Raw genomic sequence first — 27,402 nt, 5'->3', positions numbered from 1 at the left:
CACCTTTACCGGTTCCGCTCAGACCCTGGAGTGGCCAGCGGCACTGCGCCTGCGCCAGGCTGTGCGAGGGGCGGGGCCAGCTCGGCACCTGACCTCTCCTTGGCCCCGCCCACTCCGGGATTCTTCGCCTGCAGGTTCATTCTTCCCAAAACAGACTATGGAGTGCTAGGGAGTTAGCACTAACTGCTGAATTTTTAGAAATGTTTCCACTTCCTGACTCTGAGAAATGACCACTAAAGATGTAATCCTTTGGCCGTGCCGTCAAGCGCTGGTCCGCGAGGGGTCATCCCGGCGCGGGTCCCCTCAGCGCTCCCACCACCCGCCTACTCCCACCCCAGCCCCACCCCCGCTGCAGAGCAGAGCCGTACAGAAGTCGGGTGATACACACCGACAAGGTAACCCTGGGTTATAAATTAGGTGAAAGTCATGACAGGCAGAGTGAGCTGAGGCGGGCGGGTGGTGACTGGAGTGACTGGAGGGCTTACTGGACGTGTGGGAGGGAAGGGTCTCCAAGAAGATGACATCTGAGAGGCACCAGCCAGGGAGAGCAGGACAGGCATAGTGCCCAGCCAAGTGCAAAGGTGCTCGGTGGGGCAGTGCCCGGGGCAGTAGAGTTGCCGAAGGCGCTTCTCGTAGCTGGAGAACTGAAAGGTTCAATGGGGTGAGGTGCAGAGTGGAGCGGACCAGGTACAAGAGGAAGCAAGCAGCCAGATTATGAAAGGCGCACAGACACTTGGATAAAGTCTGCAGTGAGATGCATTGAAAGGTTTTTAGAAGGTGACCTGATGCATTGTGATAGATGTTATAACAAGACCACTGGGTAAAGGGGGAATATCTATCTGCCTTGACTTATGTGGGAGATAACACTGTCAGAACCAATTGTGGGAAGCCTTGGTTTCTGTTCTAAACCTCTTCCCCTCCAACGCTGGGGCTGTTTGGAGCAGAGGAAGCAAAGGAGTTTCTAAATCAGAAAACCAGCAGCTGCAGGACTCCAGGGCAAGGCCAGGCATTCCCAGGTTTCCTTGGCCTTAAGTCACTGGCAGTGCAGCAGGCAGCGCACAGGAATGTGTCCAGGCCAATGGTCTGGCAGAGGGGTGGGCAGCAGGCAGGCAAGGACAATGCAGCACTGGACCCTCAGTGCAGGCCCCTTAGGGTCCCCAGCTGTTAACCTACAAGGGTGTGGTGGGGGGGAGGGGGGAGACACACCCTTTTTGTACTTCCAGGCTCCACCCTGACCCCCAAGTAAAATGATCCTTGGGAGGCTCAAGGGCTGCCTAGGGGCTTCTGAAGAGGATGTGGGAGAAAAAAATACAACTTTCATTCCTATTGATTTGTATTTTACTCTGGATTTTTAATTTATTATGGGTTTTTTTTTTCAAATAAAGCAGCACATTCATATGCTTTAAAAATGTAAAGATACAAGGATCTTGAAGAGATATTGGTACCCCCATATTCATAGCAACATTCTTCACAATAGCAAAAAGGTAGAAGCAAAGGTAACAAGGGAGGACAGAATAAACAAAATATGGTATATACACTGGAATATTATTCAGTGCTCCCACTTGCTACAATATGAACTTGGAGGACACTATGCTATGTGAAGAAAGTCAAAGACAAAACACAAATACCGTATGATCCCATTTGTATAAGGAGTCAGAGTGGTCAAATTCACAGGATTAGAAAGGAGAGTGGTGGTTGCCAGGAGTTGCAGAGCAGGCATGGGTAGAGTTTCAGTTTCGCAAGATGAAAACGTTCTGGAGATGGATGGTGGTGATCATTGCACAACACTGTGAATGTACTTAATAGTGTGGTAAAGGCCTGGTGTGGGGGCCGGGAAGGACTGGACGGGATCAATGGGGGGAAAAGGAGGATATATGTAATACTTTCAACAATAAAGATTTTTTTAAAAGTCATGGCTAATAATAATAATAATGAAATGGTCCATGAAAAAAGAATGATGGTGGAATTGAGGCACATACCTGGTCATTTACTATACTTCTGGGGCTCTGAGAAAGTAAAATTGGACAGCACTTAAATGGAATAATGTTTCTACAATGCATTAAAGAATGTTTCAACATTTTTCTGGGAACTGAAGGGAGTTCTGAATAGGCAGTTTGGGAGTGATGATAAAGCATCCCTTAGGTTATAATGCATGAGAAATTTTGTCAAACACACATATCTTAAAACCACATAATAGTAAATGCAAACAAGATTCTTCCTGTGAACATTTCTTAAATTAAGGGACAGCATAAAATGACATGGGGCTTTAACATCATTAAATTTGGGTGTGACCTCGAGCTTCCACCGGTATTGTCATGAACCTTAAGTAAGTCCCTTCACCCTCCTGAGTTTACGTTTCTTTATCTAATAACAAGAATAATCACAATAAAATGGGACCCAGCGGAAGGGTGTAGCGAGGCATGCCTGGGCGTTCTGTAAGCCCTGCAAATGGCAGCCTGTTACCCTGAGTTCAGTGCTTCCTGCGGTGGAGCTGGGAGTGTGCACCTGGGCCCCTTCACTGGAGATTTCGGGGAAAGCTGCTCTGGTCTCAGGCCTTGGGTCCCGTGGGCATCCCTGGCTGAAGAGCATGACCCTCCATGAAGGCAGGGGGAGCCGGGCGGCCCTGCAGCGGGGAGGCCAGGCTGGGAGCACCCGAGGACGCTGTGGGTGGTCCTGGGACATTTAAGTGAAATGTCAGCCGGGAAAACAAAACCTCCCCTTCCCGCCTCTTCCCCAAGGCACCTGCCGAGGGGTCCTTTCCTGAACCAGTTTTGTCTGAAATCCTAACATTCGAGAAGCACGAGGAGGCCACCTGAGCTGCTGTGGAGAGTTCTCTCTCGAAAATCAGTGCCTGGGAGCAAGGGCCCCGCTCAGAGGACCTGAGGCGGCTGAGGTGCCGAGGCTGGACTCCGGGGCGCCCCGTCGCCCGGAAGCCGTGTCTCCATACTCCCTCCACCCTGGGCTCAGCTCCCAAACCGCCATGGTTTTGTTACTGTCGGTGGGATTCGCAAAAGTCACCACTCTTCCATTCCACCTCCAACTGTCAACGGCTGCTGCAAAGGGCACCAACTCCCGCATTCCACCTCCAACTGTCAAAAGCTTCCACAAAGGGCACCAACTCCTCCATGTGTCCAGGCCAATGGTCTGGCAGGGGGTGGGCAGCAGGCAGGCAAGGACAATGCTGCACTTGACCCTCCCTGGTGGCCCCTGAGGGTCCCCAGCTGTTACCCTACAAGGGTGTGGTATGGGGGAGCCAGATGCTTTTTGTCCTTCCGACTCCATCCTCACCCCCAAGTAAAATGATCCTTGGGAGGCTCAAGGGCTGCCTACGGGATTCTGAAGAGGATGTGGGAGAAAAAGTACAGCTTTCATTCCTATTGATTTGTATTTTACTCTGGATTTTTAATTTATTGTGGGGGTTTTTCAAATAAGCAGCACATTCATATGCTTTAAAAATCTAAAGTTAAAAGGATCTCGAAGAGATATTGGTACCCCCATATTCATAGCAACATTCTTCACAATAGCAAAAAGGTAGAAGCAAAGGTAACAAGGGAGGACAGAATAAACAAAATATGGTATATACACTGGAATATTATTCAGTGCTCCCACTTGCTACAATATGAACTTGGAGTTCACTATGCTATGTGAAGAAAGTCAAAGACAACAAGGCAAATACCATATGATCCCATTTGTATAAGGTGTGGTCGAATTCACAGGACTAGAAAGGAGAGTGGTGGTTGCCAGGGGCTGGAGAGCAGGCATGGGTAGAGTTTCGGTTTTGCAAGATGAAAATGTTCTGGAGATGGATGGTGGTGATCATTGCACAACACTGTGAATGTACCTAATGTCACAGACGTGTACACTAAAAGATTTTTAAGATGGGCCAGGTCAGTGTGGCTCAGTGGTTGAAAGTCTATGAATCAGGAGGTCTCAGTTCAATGCCCAGTGAAGGCACATGCTTGGGTTGTGGGCTCAATCCCCACTAGGGTGTGTGCAGGAGGGAGCTGATCACTGATTCTCTCTTCACTGATGTTTCTATCTCTCCCTCTCCATTCCTCTCTGAAATCAACATAAAATATAGTTTTTAAAAGGGTTAAGATGGTCACTATTATAGTATGGGCATTTTACCACAATTTTTAAATAAGAAAAATGGAAAGAGTACAGAAGTCACTCTTCCTCTTCTGTCCAACAGCCAACAAATTTCTTCACCCAAAACACCTAACATCACCAGTCTTTGTGTGTCTTTCCAGAGTCTATGTATATACACGCAAATCCATAAGGAGATATAGACAGGTTCATATGAGGAGGAATTAACGCCCAATACACTGTGATACAGGGGTTCAGTGAGACAGACTTGAGACCCTTTAAGCTCTTATATTAACGAATGATGCCCTTATAATGATTGGGGACTTGACTCCATGCTCTAAGTCTTGCTCCGTATAATATCAGCCACGCTAACATCCTGTAGATTTTTGTGGGTATAAAATTCCTCGAACCAGCATGTAAAGAGGACACATGTGTCAATATAGTGTGGGTTATTTGGGGGAGGAGGGACTTCCAATCAAAATAACAGAGCCCTGGCCAGAGTGGCTCTGAGGCTTGTATGTTCTCCTGTACTCAAAAGGTTGTATGTTGGATTCCTGGTCAGGGCAAACGCCTGGGTTGCAGGCTCAATACGTGGCTGGGGCCATGCAGTCAATGTTTTGCTCTCATGTTGATGTTTATTTCTCCCTCTTCTTTCCCTTCTCTCTCACATTTTTCACATATCTTTTAAGCAATTTAAAAGAACAAAACAGAATTTACTCAATCCCTATGTTTCCATAGAAGGGGATTAGGCCAGACTTAGTAGGACCACGTGTCCCATGGCTACAGGTCCTGTGGAGAGGGAGCCTGCATGGAATGCATCACGCTTATAGGGAAGGTGAGGCAGGGACATCTATACCACCACCATGAAAGCTGTTGGATGAAAAATAATTATCTCATTGGGAAAGGGGGCTCTTTTTCCATTACGTGCTGGTACCTGCTGAGCTAGCGATCTGGTGAACTACTGAAAGGGGACAGGAAATGAGTCTCCAGGACGATCCCATTTGTTGTTCCTCACCTCCTGGATTCCCCACACCTCACTGATCCCCATTCCCAGGCTGTGCCTTAAGCACACTATGTATTTGCTGGCTCACTGGTCAACCCAGAGAAAAACACTTGCTTTCATTCTCAGTAAGGAACTTTGGGAGGTAACGTAGGCAGGCATCAAGAGAACAACATCAGCAAACTAATTAACCACATAGGAACTGGAGGCCCTTACACTCTGCCTAGAACCTCACCTAACCACTTCAGATAAGAATTTCAAATTGTCCCTATTCATTTACCCTTTATTCGTATTGAAAATCTCATCCTCATTAGACAATCCTTGTTGTATAGCTTCTGTGCCATGTTTTGCTTATATGTGGCGTTGAGAGGTCTAAATGTATCCCTTAGCCAAGGCGGCCACTTTCTCCAGCATAGGCCCTCCTAGAAAAAGACACATAAATATGAAATCTGCATTTCTCCTGCTTTCTCCTGCCACAAAACATGCTGGGCTGTTTCCCATTCCCACAGCTCCACTGGGGGACGCTGTGCTATTGTCCTGTGTGTGGTTGGTACCATTCTGCATCTCATATTGTTAAGCCAGCAGCAGTTATCTGTGGTCATTTAGGTCAATTATTAAATCTTCTTCACTCAGAATTTCTTTTACTTACACAGGCATTTAAATCTCATGACTTAATGTGATTTTGTAATGACTCTCCTCTCTTTGCAAGAGTGGAGGAACCATTATCACTTGGTGTCATGCAGCCAAGGATCTGTGTTGGATACAGAAGGAAGTTGGATAGTTACTGCTCACACATTTTTCTTTACCCTATATCTTCAGCAATTCCCTGGTAGCTATCCAACAGGTTAGAGGGGTTTCTGTTGTGGTTTGTTTCTTTACCCTATATCTTCAGCAATTCCCTGGTAGCTATCCAACAGGTTAGAGGGGTTTCTGTTGTGGTTTGCTTCAAAGACTGTTGATTCTTTATTATTTTTATTGATTTCAGAGAGAAGAAGGGAAAGAGAGATGCTCCCCTACTACCCTGACATGTGCCCTGACCAGTAATCCAACCATAGACTCCTGGTAAACGATACAACATTGAATCAACTGAGCCACACCAGCTGGGCTGGGAGTTTAATTTTAAAAAAATACCAAAACCTACTGAGAATTTTACACTAGCTTTTAAGGGTGAAGATCCTGCTACACCAGGACAGGGCACACATTTGTGTATGATCTTAAAAGCTTGGGGGGCAAATAGGCTCAGGGACCCAAATATTCTGACAACCCCAAGATCTGTTGAGAGGGGCGAAAGTGAATGATCCTGTACAGATAGGTTAAATATGTTATAAATAACTGGTGAGCCAGGGGGACAGAGCACCTGAGTAGCCTATACCCCTGGGGGAGGAGGTGTCTGCCAGTTCTCAGGGACTGAGTGTCTTGGGGAAACAAGGGAGAGAAGACCTCTTCACCTGGTTGGACCACACTGCTGCTTGAGGAAGTATTGGCTTCCCCAGGGATTCCAGCTTCAGCCCTGTTTGTCTTGCCTATGGCCCTTGTTATTTGCATATAAATACTTGACTATTTACACTATAATTCCTTACCTCAAGGCTAGAGTTAGCAATGAATTGATACATTTCAAATACATGCTTTATTAACTATATTAATAAAAGCCTAGATCAAGGGTGGGCAGCCTTTTTGTGAGTGCATGCCCAAACCAGCAAAATCTCTGACTCAAAATTCTTCTGCGTGCCAACCCTAATTTTTTGTGAACATGTTAGGCCTACTTGATATCTCTTAAGGTGTACATATGTGAAGAAACTTGAAGAGACCTGACCGATTTGGCTCAGTGGCTAGAGCGATGGCCTGTGGACCAAAGGGTCCCGGGTTCGATTCCGGTCAAGGGCATGTGCCTCGGTTGCAGGCACATCCCCAGTGGGGGGTGTGCAGGAGGCAGCTGATCGAGGTTTCTCACTCATCGATGTTTCTAACTCTCTATCCCTCTCCCTTCCTCCCTGTAAAAAATCAATATATTTTAAAAAAAAGAAATTTGAAGAAATAATAAAATTCATTTGAGCGACAAAAACACAGTATATGATGATGAAAAATACATTTATTTTTTAATGTATACATGTACACTGCTAATCCAACAGAAAACTTTGACTCCGTTTGATATTATCAGTGGGACTTTTGCTGCTGCATCACTGATGACAGAGAAATTACATCAGGTTTATATTTTGTGACCTTCAGAGATATGCACGAGCTACTACTTTCATCCGTCAGGCTACTCCTATTATGAGACTTAACAAAATTCATCACTGAGAACAAAGATTCACAAGTGTATGTGGATGAAACCAAAACACTGGTCAGATCTAGGAAGGCAGAGAGAGTTAAGGCAGAGGCATAGAAATTGCTCTTCCCCTCTCTCGTCAATCCATGTCTATGGTCTTTACAATAACTTGTTATGTAAAGTTATTTATTTATCTAAGATGTACCTACACTGAATTTATCTGAAAAATAAAAAAGTCGATATTAAGAAAAAAATTGTAAATGGAAGCTTATAAGAGAGGGTCTCACGTGCCAGCAAAAGTTACTCATTATTATAACTCATTATAACTATTCATTATTTCCTCATTTTAGATAAGAACTCTAAGTGTTCCCAATTACTTACGTTTTTAGGAACAATTCCACCTCCTGAGACTTCCGCTCCCCCTTCTTGCTTTTCTTCCTGCCAAATATATGGTTCAGCCAAACATGGCATCCGTGTCAGGGGTTGCCCACCCCTGGCCTAAGTGGTCCTCACGTCCTTGCATGCGACATCATCACAAGATGGCCACCACAAGATGGCCACATGCACCACGCAGGCGGTGCCCAGTGGCTGCTCCATGTGGTGAGGCCTAGGGGTCCCATTGCTCCACATGGCGCGGAGGAGGCCAGTATGGGCATCTCCGCCACCTCAAGTAAAGTAGGTGGATCCCAGTGGAGGAGGCGGGTCGCTATAGCAGAGGGCAGCTGGGGGCGATTGGGCCGGCAGGGGAGGGCAGCTGGGGGCGATCAGGCTGTCAGGGCAGCAGTTAGACATCAATTGGGCTGGCAGGGGAGCGGTTAGGGTGCGATCAGGCGGGCAGGCAGAAGCGGTTAGAGGCAATCAGGCAGGCAGGCAGGTGAGTGGTTAGGAGCCAGCGGTCCCGGATTGTGAGAGGGATGTCCGACATCCCCCGAGGTGTCCCAGATTGGAGAGGATGCATGCCAGGCTGAGGGACAACCCCACCCCCACCACACACACACACGAATTTCATGCACTGAGCCACTAGTGCTTTATTAATATGCCTGAGGATGGGGTTCACTCTGGAGATTCATTCAGGAATTTATTAGAGTCTAGCAGCTCACTCATAAGAAATGAGGAAGTGTACCTATTTTTGATAGAGGATGCCCTCTCTGGCTCAATGGTCAGCTCAGAGAAAAACACTTGCTTTCATTCTCAGTAAGGAACTTTGGGAGGTAACTTAGGCAGGCATCAAGAGAACAACATCAGCAAACTAATTGTATCCCTTAGCCAAGGCGGCCACTTTCTCCAGCATAAGCCCTCCTGGAAAAAGACACATAAATATGAAATCTGCATTTCTCCTGCTTTCTCCTGCCACAAAACATGCTGGGCTGTTTCCCATTCCCACTGCTCTACTGGGGGACGCTGTGCTATTGTCCTGTGTGTGGTTGGTACCACTCTTCATCTCATATTGTTAAGCCAGCAGCATTTATCTGTGGTTATTTAGGTCAATTATTAAATCTTGTTCACTCAGAATTTCTTTTACTTACACAGGCATTTAAATCTCATGACTTAATGTGATTTTGTAATGACTCTCCTCTCTTTGCAAGAGTGGAGGAACCATTATCACTTGGTGTCATGCAGCCAAGGATCTGTGTTGGATACAGAAGGAAGTTGGATAGTTACTGCTCACACATTTTTCTTTACCCTATATCTTCAGCAATTCCCTGGTAGCTATCCAACAGGTTAGAGGGGTTTCTGTTGTGGTTTGTTTTACAAAGGACTTTTGATTCTTGATTATTTTTATTGATTTCAGAGAGAAGAAGGGAAAGAGAGATGCTCCCCTACTACCCTGACATGTGCCCTGACCAGTAATCCAACCATAGACTCCTGGTAAACGATACAACATTGAATCAACTGAGCCACACCAGCTGGGCTGGGAGTTTAATTTTAAAAAAATACCAAAACCTACTGAGAATTTTACACTAGCTTTTAAGGGTGAAGATCCTGCTACACCAGGACAGGGCACACATTTGTGTATGATCTTAAAAGCTTGGGGGGCAAATAGGCTCAGGGACCCAAATATTCTGACAACCCCAAGATCTGTTGAGAGGGGCGAAAGTGAATGATCCTGTACAGATAGGTTAAATATGTTATAAATAACTGGTGAGCCAGGGGGACAGAGCACCTGAGTAGCCTATACCCCTGGGGGAGGAGGTGTCTGCCAGTTCTCAGGGACTGAGTGTCTTGGGGAAACAAGGGAGAGAAGACCTCTTCACCTGGTTGGACCACACTGCTGCTTGAGGAAGTATTGGCTTCCCCAGGGATTCCAACTTCAGCCCTGTTTGTCTTGCCTATGGCCCTTGTTATTTGCATATAAATACTTGACTATTTACACTATAATTCCTTACCTCAAGGCTAGAGTTAGCGATGAGTTGATACATTTCAAATACATGCTTTATTAACTATATTAATAAAAGCCTAGATCAAGGGTGGGCAGCCTTTTTGTGAGTGCATGCCCAAACCAGCAAAATCTCTGACTCAAAATTCTTCTGCGTGCCAACCCTAATTTTTTGAGAACATGTTAGGCCTACTTGATATCTCTTAAGGTGTACATATGTGAAGAAACTTGAAGAGACCTGACCGATTTGGCTCAGTGGCTAGAGCGATGGCCTGTGGACCAAAGGGTCCCGGGTTCGATTCCGGTCAAGGGCATGTGCCTCGGTTGCAGGCACATCCCCAGTGAGGGGTGTGCAGGAGGCAGCTGATCGAGGTTTCTCACTCATCGATGTTTCTAACTCTCTATCCCTCTCCCTTCCTCCCTGTAAAAAATCAATATATTTTAAAAAAAAAGAAATTTGAAGAAATAATAAAATTCATTTGAGCGACAAAAACACAGTATATGATGATGAAAAATACATTTATTTTTTAATGTATACATGTACACTGCTAGTCCAACAGAAAACTTTATGACTCCATTTGATATTATCAGTGGGACTTTTGCTGCTGCATCACTGATGACAGAGAAATTACATCAGGTTTATATTTTGTGACCTTCAGAGATATGCACGAGCTACTACTTTCATCCGTCAGGCTACTCCTATTATGAGACTTAACAAAATTCATCACTGAGAACAAAGATTCACAAGTGTATGTGGATGAAACCAAAACACTGGTCAGATCTAGGAAGGCAGAGAGAGTTAAGGCAGAGGCATAGAAATTGCTCTTCCCCTCTCTCGTCAATCCATGTCTATGGTCTTTACAATAACTTGTTATGTAAAGTTATTTATTTATCTAAGATGTACCTACACTGAATTTATCTGAAAAATAAAAAAGTCGATATTAAGAAAAAAATTGTAAATGGAAGCTTATAAGAGAGGGTCTCACGTGCCAGCAAAAGTTACTCATTATTATAACTCATTATAACTATTCATTATTTCCTCATTTTAGATAAGAACTCTAAGTGTTCCCAATTACTTACGTTTTTAGGAACAATTCCTCCTCCTGAGACTTCCGCTCCCCCTTCTTGTTTTTCTTCCTGCCAAACATATGGTTCAGCCAAATATGGCATCCGTGTCAGGGGTTGCCCACCCCTGGCCTAGGTGGTCCTCACGTCCTTGCATGCGACATCATCACAAGATGGCCACCACAAGATGGCCACATGCACCACGCAGGCGGTGCCCAGTGGCTGCTCCATGTGGTGAGGCCTAGGGGTCCCATTGCTCCACATGGCGCGGAGGAGGCCAGTATGGGCATCTCCGCCACCTCAAGTAAAGTAGGTGGATCCCAGTGGAGGAGGCGGGTCGCTATAGCAGAGGGCAGCTGGGGGCGATTGGGCCGGCAGGGGAGGGCAGCTGGGGGCGATCAGGCTGTCAGGGCAGCAGTTAGACATCAATTGGGCTGGCAGGGGAGCGGTTAGGGTGCGATCAGGCGGGCAGGCAGAAGCGGTTAGAGGCAATCAGGCAGGCAGGCAGGTGAGTGGTTAGGAGCCAGCGGTCCCGGATTGTGAGAGGGATGTCCGACATCCCCCGAGGTGTCCCAGATTGGAGAGGATGCATGCCAGGCTGAGGGACAACCACCGCCCCCCCCCCACACACACACACATGAATTTCATGCACTGAGCCACTAGTGCTTTATTAATATGCCTGAGGATGGGGTTCACTCTGGAGATTCATTCAGGAATTTATTAGAGTCTAGCAGCTCACTCATAAGAAATGAGGAAGTGTAGCTATTTTTGATAGAGGATGCCCTCTCTGGCTCAATGGTCAGCTCAGTGCTGGTGTTCTGTTGGCCTTGTAATGCTTTTATGAGAGTTCCTTCTAATAGGAGTTCTTCATCTGCCAAAAAAGAAGAAATCACATCTGATATTGAAAGACTCACGGGACACCTATTTGTCAGTCCAGAGCCTACATCCCAGTCCAATATATAGGGACTCAGCAAATATTTGAGTGCCATTTGGAGAGGAGAAAAATAAACCCCAACCTACATCTATGATTATTGACACAACAAAAGGAGAAACTGTCTCTTTTTTTAAAGTGGTTAATTACTTAGAACATTCCCTAGCATGACATATGGTGACTATACTTAGGACTATACCATTGGGCCCCAAGGGCCAACAGCCGGTTACTGGAGGAAAGCCAGGGCTGGAAGACCCACTCAGTTAGACGCTCTGCAGATCTACTGTGAACTCACATTCACGCACCCATCCTGTCCTGCTTCAGATGCAGAGGGGGCCTGAGCCTTCCTCTCTCCACTCTTCAGGATGCTTGTGTTCTTGCTACCATCACAGATGACCACGATTAACACCCACGGCTAACACGTCCTCATCTGGACCCACCCTTCTGCACTAACTCACCGATTCCTCACTTGGGCCCTGCCTTCACATATGCCAGCCCCATAACAGATGGCTCTATACAGAAAAAACAATATGTCTACCCTCACTCTATGCTTAAGATTTAGGCAGGTACTCGGGATGTACGTTAAGAGACTTGCCAGGTTGTGTACCACTGTAGAATCTCCTATATATATAAAAGCCTAAGCAACCATCGCAACTGAACAGGCGACCAAACAGGCTGTGTGAGGCAACTAGGCTGGCAGGGGGATTAGTGAGGGGCAACCAAATGTTCGAGCAGCAGGCTGCATGCGGTGACCAGGCCCACAGGGAGTTAGTGAGGGGTGACCAAACAACCAAGCAGCATGGTGCATGGGGCAACCAGACACACGGTGGGGGCGGGGGGGGGGGGGTGGCAGTTGTGGGCAACCAGGCCGGAACGGGGGGGGTGGTGGGGGGCAGTAAGTGGTGACCAGGCCAGCACAGCGGCAGTTAGGGGCGACCAGGCTGGCAGGGGAAGAGCAGTTGGGGGCAACTAGGCTGGCAGGAGGGGCAGTGGGGGTGACTTGGCCAGCAGGGGGGGCAGTTAGGGCTGATCAGGCAGGCAGGCAGGCAGGCAGATGAGCAGTTGGGAGCCAGTGGTCCCATATTGTGAGTCAGACATCCTCCAAGTGGTCCTGGATTGGAGAGGGTGCAGGCTGGGCTGAGGGGATCCCTCATGTGCAAATTTCATGCACTGAACCTCTAGTGTTCAATAGATCTAAGAAATAATTTTTGGGGTCCTAAAATACAGAACGGGAGAAACAACTTTTGTCAGTTGCCTACTTTGCTATCATTTCATGTAATTTCTTATATTTTCAGCTTTACTTAGGGAACCATCTAACGATTCTGACTGTGTGAGGACAAGTGTACCATTGAGCAGCTGGGTTTATTTTCCAGAAGAATTGAAAGTGTTGCTGGTGATGATAAGGGTCAGAGAAGGGGGTAACGTTCGGGGAAAGAGGAGCATGGATGGTCTTGTGGAAAGTCCAAAACTGGGAGCTGGAGACCTGGGCTCTAGGTGACAGCTCTTAGCCCTTTCTGATCTTCTTTTTACTCACCTTAGAAGGAGATTAAAATGCCTATTCTGCCCACTGTTGGGGCAGAAGGGAGTAATATAATTGGTCAAAACATTGTTTTGAAAAATAAGCTAAACTGACTTCATGTAAGTAGCACAGCAGTATTATTTCTGATGTGCCCCAGGTCACGATGGAAACCTGTTTTTAAGCTATCTGGGCATGAAAGCACATTTGGGAAGTTATCAAGTAGCTGCCAATAAACCTAATGTGTAGAAAAATACTTAAAAGCACACAAATGTTTGGTGGATAGAAAACCTTGTGCTTCAGAGCAAGTTCAGAGTTGGACAGTCTAAAAAGAAAGAGCCCTCCCATGCCTTAGAAGGGCTGGGTAGCAGCTTCTGGTGATGGATCCGAAAACTGCCAGGTTCCAAATAAAACTTCCATAAAATAGCATCATTTGTACTCTTTTCATAAACTTGCAAAAACAAACAAAATAAAAATGTATCTTTATCTGTCTACACTGCAAAGGGCAATTGAAACCTAATGCATACAAAACAGTTTACAAACTGTGACACACTAATGAACAAGTTCTCATTTGGAAGCAAAGCACCCGGCAGAGAGCACAACACACAGGATGTAGCCATTAATGGTAATACCCTTCCCTTCATCTGACTTTTAGCAAAGAGAAGTTCTTAAAATTTTAGAGTTGAACTCTGAGTAAATGAATAAAAATAATACAGTTACTTTATTTGCGTAAAAATGTATCGTCATTGATTACAAATAAAAAATGAAAACAAAATAAAAATTAAAAAGTTTATCATCAGGCAATTGAGACTCACCACAAGGTGTCTCGGTCACACATTCGGTCTCACAATTCAGTTTGACTGTCTTGGCAACAGCCTCAATATGATTTTTAAGTTGGCAGAGGCAGCAGGCCAAATGGTTAGGTAAGATACTATAAATGGAAACATACAGAATTATATTAGTGACAAAGGAGTTACTTGGAAAATAGTTTTTTAAAAACTTAAACATACACCTACTGTATGACCCAGCCATTCCACTTTCAGGTATTTGCCAAGAGAAATAGAAGTATATTTCCATAAACAGACTTGTACATAAATATTCATAATAGCTTTATTTGTAAGTCAAAAATTGGAACAACTCAAATAGCCATCAGTGTTGAAATATACTGATATATCCATTATTAATGGAATACTATTCAGCAATAAAAATGAATTATTGATATGCAAAACAACATGGACTAATCCTGCATAATAAAAGGCTAATATGCAAAACAACTGAATGACGAAATGACTGGTCACTATGATGCACACTGACCACCAGAGGGTAGACGCTAAACACAGGAACTGGCCCCTGGTGGTCAGTGCACTGGCACAGGGGGAGCACCTCTCAGCCAGAAGCTGGGCTCATGGCTGGTGAGTGCAATGGTGGTGGCTGCAGCCTCATCTGCATCCAAAGCAGTGCTAAGGATGTCTGAGTGCTGGCTTAGGCCCGCTTCCTACAGGGAGCCATCAGTTGGGCTTCCCCCGAGAGCTGGGCTGAGAGACCCCACTCCAGTGCACGAATTTCGTGCATGAGGCCTCTAGTCTTAAAATAATCATCTGAGTAAAGGAAGCCAGTAAGAGAGAGTAAGATGTAGGTGTGCTGTTCTGTTGTGCTGTGTGTGTTTTTGTTGTGTGTGAGTGTCACTCGATGTGCCCTGGCATTTCCCCTCAGTCAGGGGAGTGGAGGTTGGGGTTCGGGTTTGCGAGAGCTCGGGTGAGGGCAGAGGAGGTGGGCAGGAGCCCGCAGACATGGGCTGGGTGGGTACCTGCAGGCGCTGTGCCTCCTGAAGCCGCTTTCCCTGCACCCACTGGCTGCGCCGTCCTCTTCCTCGGCGTCCTCGGAATCCAGGGCCTCCTCTGCTTCCCGGCCTCGTCGTCCTCTTCTCCTTCGTGGTCAACGTACAACACACAGCATTGGGTCTGAGCCAGGGAGCCCCTTATGGCCCCAGGCGCTGGGGGTCGGGTCGGGGGAGGTGGGGGAGGACCTGGCGGATGCTACCTGGGGTTACTGCTGCCCCCGCTGCCCCCCACCCCGCATCATTTAGGCCCCCACCTCAGGCACCTGGTCCTGCCGGGGAAGCGCCGCCAGGGGAGCGGAAGTGCCACCAGGAGAGCGGAACCCTAGATGGGTCCTCACGTGGGCGGGGGCGGGGCCAGGGCTGCCTGGGTGGACTGGTACGTGGGAGGGGGCGGGGCCAGGGCTGCCTGGGTGGACTGGTACGTGGGAGGGGGCGGGGCCAGGGCTGCCTGGGTGGACTGGCATGTTGGTGGGGGCGGGGCCAGCGCTGCCTGGGTGGACTGGCACGTGGGCGGGGGCGGGGCCAGGGCTGCCTGGCTGGCCTGTCCCAGTGTCCATTCAAGTTGAAGCTGGCCACCTGGTGCGGGCAGGAATGAGGCCCTAGGGAATTGCTGGGGCCTCACTCTGGACCGCCTTGAAGCCCTAAGTCCTATCCTCCAATTTTCTAGGTGACTGCTGGAACCAGTGGTTGACAAGCAACAGGTACCACAGGCCTGGAGCAGCGTGGTCACCTGAGCTGCACCTCCCAGGAGCCTAGAACTGAATGAGCCTCACTGATGCACTAAAGCAGCGGTTCTCAAACTGGGTGTTGAAGGACCCTTTCACAGGGGTCACCTAAGACCATCGGAAAACACATATGTAATTACATCTTGTTTTGTGATTAATCACTATGCAATGAAAATACATCCTGCATATCAGATATTTACATTATGATTCATAACCTTAGCAAAATTACAGTTAGGAAGTAGCAACGAAAATAATTTTATGATTGGGGGTCACCACAACATGAGGAACTGTACTAAAGGGTTTCGGCATTAGGAAGGTTGAGAATCACTGCTCTAGAGGGAAATGTGCATGCTGTCTAAACTGATGCCTCCCTGTTGCTGTTATGAGTATTTGCCTTTTAATATTAATTTGGAGACATACTTTTTATTTATTCTAGAGGCCCAGTACAAGAAATTCGTGCATTGGTAGGCTCCCTAGCAGCTACTGGGGGGGGGGGGGGGGGGCGGGGGGAGGAAGGAGGGAAGAAGCGGGGGAGAGTTGCAGGGGGGCGGGGTGGGTGGGGAGGGCCTCCCTTCCTTGGCTGCCAGGTGGGACCTTCCTTCCTTCCATGCTGCCCCCTGGTTGTAGGGCACATCATACTGAGCCATCGAACTTACAGTCTCCCAGTCTAACTCCGGAGGAGACAGTTTGCATATTAGCCTAGAAAAACCCCATACAGTTTTATATATTTACATTCCATACCCTGCTAAATTTGCAGAAATGAAAGATTTTGCAACATAGCAACACAAGCAACTAAAGAATTTATGTTAGATACTTTTGTTTCTGATGTCTCTAGGCCATTTTCCCAGAATGTGCTCCAGCTTTGTAGAAAATACCTTTTGTTACCAGTCAGGGCACATACCTAGGTTCAATCCCCAGTAGGAGGTGTGCAGGAGGCAGCCGATCAGGATTCTTTATCACTGATGCTTCCTCTCTCTCTCTCTCTCTCTCTCTTCCTCCCCACTCCTCTCTGAAATCAATAAAAATATATTTTTAAAAGGTTAAGATGGTAAATTTTAGGGTATGTGCATTTTACCACAATTTTCATGCATTGGGCCTCTAGTAAAAACATAAAAAGTACAAAAGCCACCCTTCCACTTCTGTCTTAACATCCATCCAATTCCTTCACCCAAAACACCTAACATCACCAGTCTTTGTGTATCTTTCCAGAATCTATGCCTATACAAGCAAATCCATACATACATGTAGACAGATGCATATGAGGAGGAACTGAGGCCTAATACACTGTGATACAGGGGTTCAGTGAGACGGACTTCAGACTCTCTGGGCTCAAATATTAACGAATGATGCCCTTGTAATGGTTGGGGACTTGAGTCCAAGCTGCAAGTCTTCCTCTGTATAATATTAGCCCCACTACCTACCTATAGATGTTTGTGGGCACAAAATTGCTTGAACCCAGCGTGTAAAGAAGACAAATGTGTCAATATACTGTTTTGTTGTTTTTTGGGGGGGAAATAACCATCAGAATAACAACGGAGCCCAGGCTGGTGTAGCTCTGTGACTTGGGTGTCCTCCCATGCACCAGAAGGTGGTTGGTTTGATTTCTGGTCAGGGGACATACCTGGGTTGCAAGCTTGATCCCCGGTAGTGGGCATGCGATCCATGTTCTCCTCTCACATCTATGTTTCTCTCTCTCTCCTTTTCCTTTCCCCTCTCTCTCAAATTAAAAAAAAAGTATATTCATAGCAACATTCTTCACAATAGCAAAAAGGTAGAAGCAAAGGTAACAAGGGAGGACAGGATAAACAAAATATGCTATATACACTGGAATATTAGTCAGTGCTCCCACTTGTTACAATATGAACTTGGAGGACACTATGCTATGTGAAGACAGTCAACGACAAAAAGGCAAATACCGTAAGATCCCATTTGTATAAGGTGTCAGAGTGGTCCAATTCACAGGACTAGAAAGGAGAGTGGTGGTTGCCAGGGGTTGGAGAGCAGGTATGGGTAGAGTTTCAGTTTTGTAAGATGAAAATGTTCTGGGGATGGATGGTGGTGATCATTGCACAACACGGTGAATGTACTTAATGTCACTGACGTGTACACTAAAAGATTGTTAAGATGGGCCGGGTCAGTGTGGCTCAGTAGTTGAAAGTCAATCTATGAATCATAAGGTTACAGTTCAATGTTCAGTCAGGACACATGTCTGGGTTGTGGGCTCAATCCCCACTAGGGGGTGTGCAGGAGGCAGCCAATCACTGATTGTCACTTCATTGATGTTTCTATCTCTCCCTCTCCATTCCTCACTGAAATCAATAAAAATACAGTTTTTAACAGGGTTACGATGGTCAATTTTATGGCTTGGGCATTTTACCACAATTTTTAAATAAGAAAAATGCAAAGAGTACAGAAGTCACTCTTCCACTTCTGTCCAACAGCCAACCAATTTCTTCACCCAAAACACCTAACATCACCAGTCTTTGTGTGTCTTTCCGAGTTTACGTATATACACGCAAATCCATATTAAGATATAGACAGGTTCATATGTGGAGAAATTAACGCCCAATACACTGTGATACAGGGCTTCAGTGAGACAGACTTGAGACCCTTTGAGCTTGTTCATATATTAACAAATGATGCCCTTGTAATGGTTGCGAACTTGACTCCAGGCTCCAAGTCTTCCTCTGTATAGCAGCCATGCTAACAACCTATAGATTATTGTGGGCATAAAATTCCTTGAACCCAGCATGTAAAGAGGACACATGTGTCAATATAGTGTTTGGTTGTTTTGGGGGGACACTTCCAATCAGAATAACAGAGCCCTGGCCAGAGTGGCTCTGTGGCTTGTATGTTCTCCCATACACCCCAAGGTTGTCAGTTGGATTCATGGTCAGGGCACACGCCTGGGTTGCAGGTTCCATTCCCGAGAGAGGGCATGCAAGGGATGTTTTGGTTTCATATTAATGTTCCTCTCTCCTTCTTTCCGTTCTCTCTCACATTTAAAGAAAATCTTTTAAAAAATTTAAAAGAATGTAACAGAATTTACTCAATCCCCAAGCTTCCATAGAAGGGGATTAGGCCAGATTTAGTAGGACCATGTGTCCCATGGCTACAGGTCCTGTGGAGAGGGAGCCTGCATGGAATGCATCACGCTTATAGGAATAGGAAAGGTGAGGCAGGGACATCTATACCACCACCATGAAAGCTGTTGGATGAAAGAAATGATCTCATTGGGAAAGGGGACTATTTTTCCATTACTTGCTGGTACCTGCTGAGCTAGCGATCTGGTGAGCTACTGAAAGGGGACAGGAAATGAGTCTCCAGGACGATCCCATTTGTTTCTCCTCACCTCCTGGATTCCCCACACTCACTGATCCCCATTCCCAGGCTGTGCCTTAAACACACTATGTATTTGCTGGCTCACTGGTCAACACAGAGAAAAACACTTGCTTTCATTCTCAGTAAGGAACGTTGGGAGGTCACTTGGGCAGGCACCAAGAGAAGAGAATCCGCAAACCAATTAACCACATAGGAACTGGAGGCCCTTGCACTCTGCCTAGAACCCCACCTAACCACTTCAGATAAGAATTCCAAATTGTCCCCATTTACCCTTTATTCTTATAGAAAATCTCATCCTCATTAGACAATCCTTGTCATGTAGCGTCTGTGCCATGTTTTGCTTGTATGTGGCATTGAGAGGTCTAAATGTATCCCTTAGCCAAGGCGGCTGCTTTCTCCAGAAAAAGCCCTCCTAGAAAACAAACACATAAATATGAATTCTGCCTTTCCCTTGCTTTCTCCTGCCACAAAACATACTGGCCTGTTTCCCAGCCCCACTGCTTGACTGGGGGACACTGTGCTGTTGTCCTGTGTGTGGTTGGCACCATTCTGCATCTCATATTGCTAAGCCACCAGCAGTTATCTGTGGTCATTGAGGTCAATCTTGTTCACTCAGAATTTCTTTTACTCACTCAGGCATTTAAATCTCACTTACAATGTGATTTAGTAATGACTCTCCGCTCTTTGCAGGAGTGGAGGAACCAGTACATTCACTTGGAATCACACGTCAAAGGATCTGTGTTGAACACAGAAGTAAGTAGGTAGGTTTGTTGCTGGGCTGAGCTGGAGGCAACCGAGGTGCACACACATGACCCGCAGTGGGGTCCACAGAAGCTGAGGCAGGACAAGTGAATGGAGCAGTGGCCCCACCAGGATGTTTCCTGAAATAAAGTCCTGAGGAGGAAATTCTTCTTTATCTCCAGCATCTCCTTGATAGCTGTCCAACAGTTAGGGAGGGTTTTTTGTTGTGGTTTGTTTTTCAAAAGACTTTTTATTCTTTATTATTTTTATTGATTTCAGAAAGAGGAAGGGAAAGAAACATGCTCCCCTACTACCCTGACATGTGCCCTGACCAGTAATTCAACATGGACCTCCTGGTAGTTGAGACGACATTGAATCAACTGAGCAACACTGGCCGGGCTGGGAGTTTTTTTTAATTAAAAAAAAAAATACCAAAAACCTACTGTGAATTTTACACTAGCTTTTAAGAGTGAAGAACCTGCTATTCCAGGACAGGGCACACATTTATGCAAGATCTTAAAGGTTTGTGTGTGGGGGATGGGGGGGGGGGGTGGAAATAGGCTCAGGGAACCAAATATTCGGAGAACCCCAAGGCCTGTTGAGAGGGGAGAAAGTGAATGATCCTCTATGGATAGGAGGTCAAATGTATTATAAATAACTGGTGAGCTAGGGGGACAGAGCACCAGAATAACCTATACCAAGGGTGGGCTCCTTTTTGTGAGTGGGTGCCAAAACCAGCAAAATCTCTGACTCAAAATTCTTCTGCGTGCCAACCCTAATTTTTTGAGAACATGTTACACCTACTTGATATCTCTTAAGGTGTACGTATGTGAAGAACCTTGAAGAAATCATAAAATTCATTTGAGCGACAAAAACACAGTATATGATGATGAAAAATACATTTATTTTTTAATGTATACATGTACACTGATAGTCTGACAGAATACTTTATGACTTCGTTTGATATTTTCTGTGGGACTTTTGCTGCTGCATCATTGATGACAGAGATTTTACATCAGGTTTATATTTCGTGACCTTCAGAAATATGCACAAGCTACTACTTTCATCCATCAGGCTACTCCTATTATGAGACTTAACAAAATTCATCACTGAGAACAGATTCACAAGTGCATGTGGATGAGAACATGGAGAGTAACGCTGTTGCAGCTTTTTAAACAGAAAAAATTTTCTGCAATGGCATTCCAAGTCCTCAATAGATCGTTTTCGACACTATTGACATTGCTCTTCCCCTCTCTTGTCAATCCATGTCTATGGTCTTTAAGATAACTTTTTATGTAAAATTATTTAACTAAGATGCACCTACACTGAACTTACCTGAAAAATAAAAAAGTCGATATTAAGAAAAAAAGTGTAAATGGAAGTGTTAGGTCAGAAAGAGCCCAGGATCAGATACATGAAGACATGTGATGAGACAATGGGCTTCCCGGGAATTTCTCACAGGTCAGCGTGCCAGACAGATACTGGCTTCTCCCTGACGGCCCCCACACAGATACTGACTCCTTCCTGAATACCTTGCTCACCCCCTGCAGCTGAAACTTCCTCAGCTAGATACCTCAGCTCATGTTCCCGCCCCTCACCCAACCGCAGTATAAAAATACCGCCCCCCCCCCCCCTCCCTGTTGGCGTGAATCCACGTGCCCTGTCTTTGGAGTACGTGGGTCTCCCGGGGATGCAGAAATAAACCTTTCCTTTTCTTTTCTTTTCTGATTCACTCGACTCTTTATTTCTTATGCTGCCTCCTGAGCCACCTAACCTAACATTTCGTGCCTTGAAACCTGGGTGGTGTGAGCACCTCATTTGGCTGTCCCTCTGCAGCTTGGGGTGCCTGCCTCTTCCTCCTTGTAGCTCTGGACCCATCAGGACCTCATCTCTTCAGCTCAGCAACTTTTCCCAGTTTGGCAACATCAGCGCTGAGTCCCATTCCACCCCTGTGCTGGTCCCAGGTGGCCACCTGCCCGCCAGCATCTCTGTCCATAAAACTCGGCCCCGTCAGAGATTGCCTCTTTCCCGACCCTTCCAGGAAGGCTCCTCTGGACCTGGGAAGTAGTGGAGACGTCCCTACATTTCCTGGCCCAATCGTCCTTCCGTAGCGTGGGTTAAACTGCTGGGATGCCAGCCTTTGGCCCCTCTACAGGCCACGGGATCAAGCACAGGGGGAATCCAAATTCCAAACCTGACTGAGCACACCTCTAGGGTGCCGGCTCACCGATCTGGCTAAACACTATGCCTGCCCCAGAACTGCGTCCTATTTCTGTAATGTAGCATGGCCTCAGTCTGAAAACGGGACCTTGACTTTACCATCCGCATCGATCTCAGGAATTTCTGCCAGCGAACTGGGAAATGTGCCCAAGTCTCTCTCTCTCAGACTCTCTCTCCACCCAGTCTGTGTCCCCATCTCTTCCCCCCACAGTTCCTTCTGCGGTCTCTCCTCGCCTGGTCCTTCCTCCTCCCGCTGGGCTGTCCCTGCACTGCTGCGAGGCCTTGCGTGCCTCCGAGCGCGCGGTGTCTGTGGTGCGTGGGGGGGTGGGTTCATGTGCTGTGTGTGTGTGGTGGCAACGGCACTGCCATCGTCTCCGCGTCCTCGCACCCCTCCCCCTCCACTGGAGACCACCCGAAACATCCCCTGGCAAGAGCCGCCTGTTCTCCCACCAGCCTCTGTGCCCCTGTCCATCCACACTCTCCCCTCCTCCCTGCCAGACCCTCCTCCAGCCTTGCCTTCTCCGCAGCCTCCTAACCCCGCCTCCCTTCTTCCACCCGCCCCCCGCGGAAGCCAAAAACTCAAAAGGCCTGGACAACAACCCCCCCTCCTGCACGCTACCGCTGTGTGCACTGCACCCTCGTCCTCAGGCTCGGTCAGTCTGCGCACACACTTTTAACTACAATTGAGAAGCAGCTGGTGTCTTTCTCTGCCAACCCCACTGTGTTAATCAAAGAATTCCGGTAACTTTCCCACGCCCACCCAGGCCACCTCTCCCGCTCTCTCCCCTCCCCTTACGGGCCTGCCTAGTAACCTGTACCCATGCAGTACCCTCTGTAAATTCTAATTGCCCGCCTTCCTCTGTGCGCTCCACCGAATCTCCTCCCTCATGACTGCCAGCACTTTAATTCACAGGTGGCCGGCCAGTTCCCTTTGTGAGAGGTTGCAGCTGGGCTCTCTTCAGACCCTCTTAACCAGCAGCTTCCTTCTCCCCTATCCCTGAAAGCCCAAATCCTGAGAACGTTACCTCCAAAACAGCCTCTTCCCTCATACCCCGGTCCGAGATCAAGTGAAAAATGGCCTTGAAGGTTCTTAATGCCCGTGAGGAGCAGGCACAGTCAGAATGGCAGGCCTGCCTTCCACAGAAGGTAGATCTGCAGACACGCCTTGGTGTTGGCCCTGAGGTCAACAGCAGCCACGCATGGCCCTAAGGGGGCTGTGCGCAGTGGGGGTGCAATGAAAGGAACACCACCAGAGAATGCTTCAAATGCAGAGATGAAGGCCACTGGGCAATGCAGTGCCCCCAGCCCCGGGCTCCAACCAAGCCCTGCCCAGCGTGTGGTCAAAGCTGCCACTAGAAAAGTGACTTCCCCTGGATAGGTGGCGGGCCCTCTGCACCCCAGTGTGGAGGGGCCACCCTTCCAGGTCATGACCCACCGCTGGCCATGCTGGGACTGGCTGAAGACTGAAGATGCCCAGCCCCGACGGCCCCCACCACCATCGCCGAGCCCAGGGCTGCACTGAAGGCAACAGGTCACCTTCCTGGTCGACATGGGGGCTACCTTCTCTGTCCTGCCCTCCTTTTTAGGGCCCCTTTAATCTTCCAAGATCTCGGTCATGGGTATTGATGGCAAATCCACCTGCCCGCTGGCCGCCAGACCCCTTACCTGCCTCCTTGATGATAACATGCCCCGTGCCCCTTTTAGGATGAGATATTCTCACCATCCTAGTGGCCACTCTGCCCTTCAGCCTCCCTGCTCCTGGCCCCCTTTACAGGGATGCCGATCATCCACTGCCACGAGGCCTCTTATGGGGCCCTGTTGTCCCAGACCTCAGTCTCACCTACCTCAGTGGCCTACCTCAGTCTCGCTGTGAACACCTTATCTCCTTATCTCCTCCACGACTGTCCCCTTTTCTTAACTGAGAACTACTCTGACCTCAGCGCCTTCTCGCCCCATCCCACTCCACCCTTCCCAAAATAAAAAATGCAGCAGTTTTATAATCCAAGCTGCTAGAGGCCTGGAAACAGGCTGCACGACCTGCTCCCTCCCTCCCCGCCTTTTCTCCAACCTCCAGATCCCTGGCTTCCACTCCTCTGTCCCTTTCTCTTTTCCCTTGGATAACAGCACATTCTAACATTTCCTCTCACTTTCACTGCAATACCTACCTCTCTCAGGCTCACCAAATGCCTCCCACCATCCCTGAAGAAGATTCGGCAACACCATCCAGGACCTGATGGATGACCCATCATTCCTCACAGGCTCTTACCTGGCAAGGGACCCTCCAATTTTGCTCAGGTTTTTTATATTTTCAGGTGAAACGGACATGGTATGATGAGGGAGTCATCAATTCTACTGTCTGGGATGGGAAATCCTCTAGTGTCACTCTCTATTTATGAACCCTGGACCTACTCCTATGCCCACCCTCAATAACACAACTTTCCATCTACTCTCCAACATCAATCCCTCCTCTTCTACATCCTGCTGGATTTGTCTGTCACTGGCTCGAACCCTCATCATAGCCATTCAACTCCAACAAATTGGACCATCTAACTAAACTCTCTCTAGAAATTCACAGCTCCTGGCCAGACCTCCTGCCCATGGCCCTGACCGAACTCTGCTACACCAAGGAGCCCCGCCTTCTTAAGTCCTTTTGAACTCCTATATGGGAGACGCTTCTTGCTCAACCACCGTCTCCTTACTGATTCCCCTCCCCTGGGAACCTACGTCCACAAGCCTTGGAGCCTAGATGGACGGGACCTCACATCGTGATCCTTACAACACCCACCGCAGCCAAGCTGCTCGGTGACCCATCGTGGCACCACCTCTCCAGGCACAAGAGGACTCCGGAGCAGCATGACTTCTGTAAATGTGAGGTGTTGGGCCCCACTAAAGTCCGCCTTAGCCTCCCACCCCCTCCTCCTTCTCCTCCTGGCCCTGAGCAACCTACACCAACCACTACCTGCTTATGTGTGGAGGTTCAAGGTCCATGAAACCTACCACCAGAACGGCAAACAAGTCACCCAGCAGGTAGGATCTCAGGATTGCCCCCTGATCAGAGGCCAGACAGGGATCAGGGTGACTGTCGACATCCGGTCAGTATACAATGGTGGCTGACCCTATGCCTGTTTTGCTTATGACCAAGAGGACCCAGACAGGTGTAATCAAGATGTTGACACCTATGGGGGTTGCCGCTGGAGAGACTGTGTTGTCAATGATGCCTACAGGGGTGGCTCCTTTATCGGGGAGAAGGGGGCCTTCCATATCATAATCTGAGATCCCTGAGACCAGCAACGGGTTACAGGTGTTGTGGGAAAGCTATACTTAAGTAGTTGGAGCTCAACCCCTTCAGTGACCATTTACATCTCCCGGGAATATGACCTGGCCCAAGAGGCCCAAGTCCAGGTCTCCAACAGCATCCTACAGGCCGAACAGTCCCTTAAAGTGAAGCTGCCTGACTCCCCCCGGGTAGAAGTCCTGTCTTCTTGGCTCCAACCTACACCAACCCCTACCTGTTTATGTGAAACCTGGACCTACTCCTATGCCCACCCTCCCCTGACGTCAACAGCAGCCACGCATGGCCCTAAGGGCGGCTGTGCGCAGTGGGGGTGCAATGAAAGGAACACCACCAGAGAATGCTTCAAATGCAGAGATGAAGGCCACTGGGCAATGCAGTGCCCCCAGCCCCGGGCTCCAACCAAGCCCTGCCCAGCGTGTGGTCAAAGCTGCCACTAGAAAAGTGTACAGACCCTGACTAAGCTGAGTGAAGAACTCAACACACCCTACTATTCCTCAATGAGACCCACACCCTGTCCAATGTCTTGCACTGCTTTCTATGCACCTCTCTCCGAAGGTCTTTGCTGGCTGCCGTCCCACTCACGACTTCTCCAAGAACCCAAGGGAAAGGTGAATGTCAGCCTCCTGTGGCTGGCATTCCCCTTTGGGAACCTGAAACTCCAGAGCCCACCCTGCCCCCACGGATATGCTATCAGACCAGTAATCGGAGGGCGAGTCACTTGGAACTGCACCCAGAACTACATCGCATCCAGTCACACCCAAGGCCAGCCTGGGTACCTTCTTTTGGTACAACGGTATCTTAAGCAACTGCATAAACTCCTCTGACCCCAGTCCTTGCTTCGTGGTCATGGTAGTTCCCCAACTAACCTTGTATGGAGAGTCAGAGCTCGCCTGGCTGCTCCCTCCATCCAGCCTCAGGGCCCGCTAGGCCGCCTTCCTCCCTGTCACTGGAGTATAGCTACCTCAATAGGCCTTGGGGGGTGGGGGGGATCCTCAGGAACAGTCTGGTCATGGCTCAGGACTTTAATGACAAGCTCCAGTTAGCCCTGGAGTCCACTACTGCTTCTTTAGCATCCCTACTGCGACATATAACATCAAAAGCCCAAGTAGCCCTACAGAACCAGAGTGCCTTAGACCTTCTGAGTGCAGAAAGAGGAGGAACCTGCATATTCCTTAGGAAGAATGCTGCTACTACATCAAGAGACCGGAGTAGCGGAGTAAAATGTACAGACCCTGACTAAGCTGAGTGAAGAACTACATGCAGGACACTTCCAGGACAACTCTCCTTTCAGCTGGTTCCAAAGCCCCTTAGCTACCTGGGTCCTACCCATGGTAGGGCCCCTAATTCTCATCTGTGTCTTTTTTCTCCTAGCCCCCTGCCTCCTCAAGTTCATCCGCTCCCGTTGCGGAGATGTCACGGGTGACTGTGAATCAGCTCCTGCTTCATCTCTACACTCGGCTCCCCTCCGAACTGCCTCTACCTGACCCTGGCCTTTAAATGCCCCCCCCCCCCCCCCACGTCCCTGGTCAACTGGAAGTAGCCAGAATGAGTCGGCGTCCCCTATCACCAAAAGGCCAGGATGTTAGGTCTGAGAGAGCCCAGGATCAGATCCATGCAGTCATGTGATGAGACAATGGACTTCCCCTGGAATTTCTCACAGATCAGCATGCCAGACACAGATACTGGCTTCTCCCTGACCACCCCCACACAGATACTGACTCCTTCCTGAATACCTTGCTGACCCTCTGCAGCTGAAACTTCCTCAGCTAAATACCTCAGCTCAGGTCCCCAGCCCTCACCCAACCACAGTATAAAAAAAGGTCCCCCACTGTTGGTGTGAATCCACTTGCCCTGTCTTTGGGGTACGTGGGTTTCCCGGGGATGCAGATATAAACCTTTTCTTTTCTGATTCACTCGACTCTTTATTTCTTACACCGCCTCCTGAGCCACCTAACCTAACAGGAAGATTATAAGAGAGGGTTTCAAGTGCCAGCAAAA

The 27,402-nt window shown here is 48.0% G+C and overlaps 1 long non-coding RNA gene across 2 annotated transcripts; it reads left to right on the top strand.

Moving 5' to 3' along the window:
• The first annotated feature begins 140 nt into the window (after positions 1–140).
• On the top strand, positions 141–20,321 carry LOC138994936 (uncharacterized). Of its 2 annotated transcripts, none has more exons than XR_011468492.1 (4): positions 141–395; positions 15,749–15,938; positions 19,839–19,901; positions 20,169–20,321. It is a non-coding gene; the product is annotated as an uncharacterized lncRNA (long non-coding RNA). The 2 variants fall into 2 exon arrangements; XR_011468491.1 differs by having other exon boundaries at positions 19,839–19,909.
• Positions 20,322–27,402: the final 7,081 nt, after the last annotated feature.

This window comes from Myotis yumanensis, unplaced genomic scaffold, assembly GCF_028538775.1.
Source record: "Myotis yumanensis isolate MYYU_CA2020_CCGP unplaced genomic scaffold, mMyoYum1.0.hap1 SCAF_16, whole genome shotgun sequence".
NCBI classification, from domain to species: domain Eukaryota; kingdom Metazoa; phylum Chordata; class Mammalia; order Chiroptera; family Vespertilionidae; genus Myotis; species Myotis yumanensis.
This window is presented reverse-complemented; position numbering and strand designations above follow the sequence as displayed.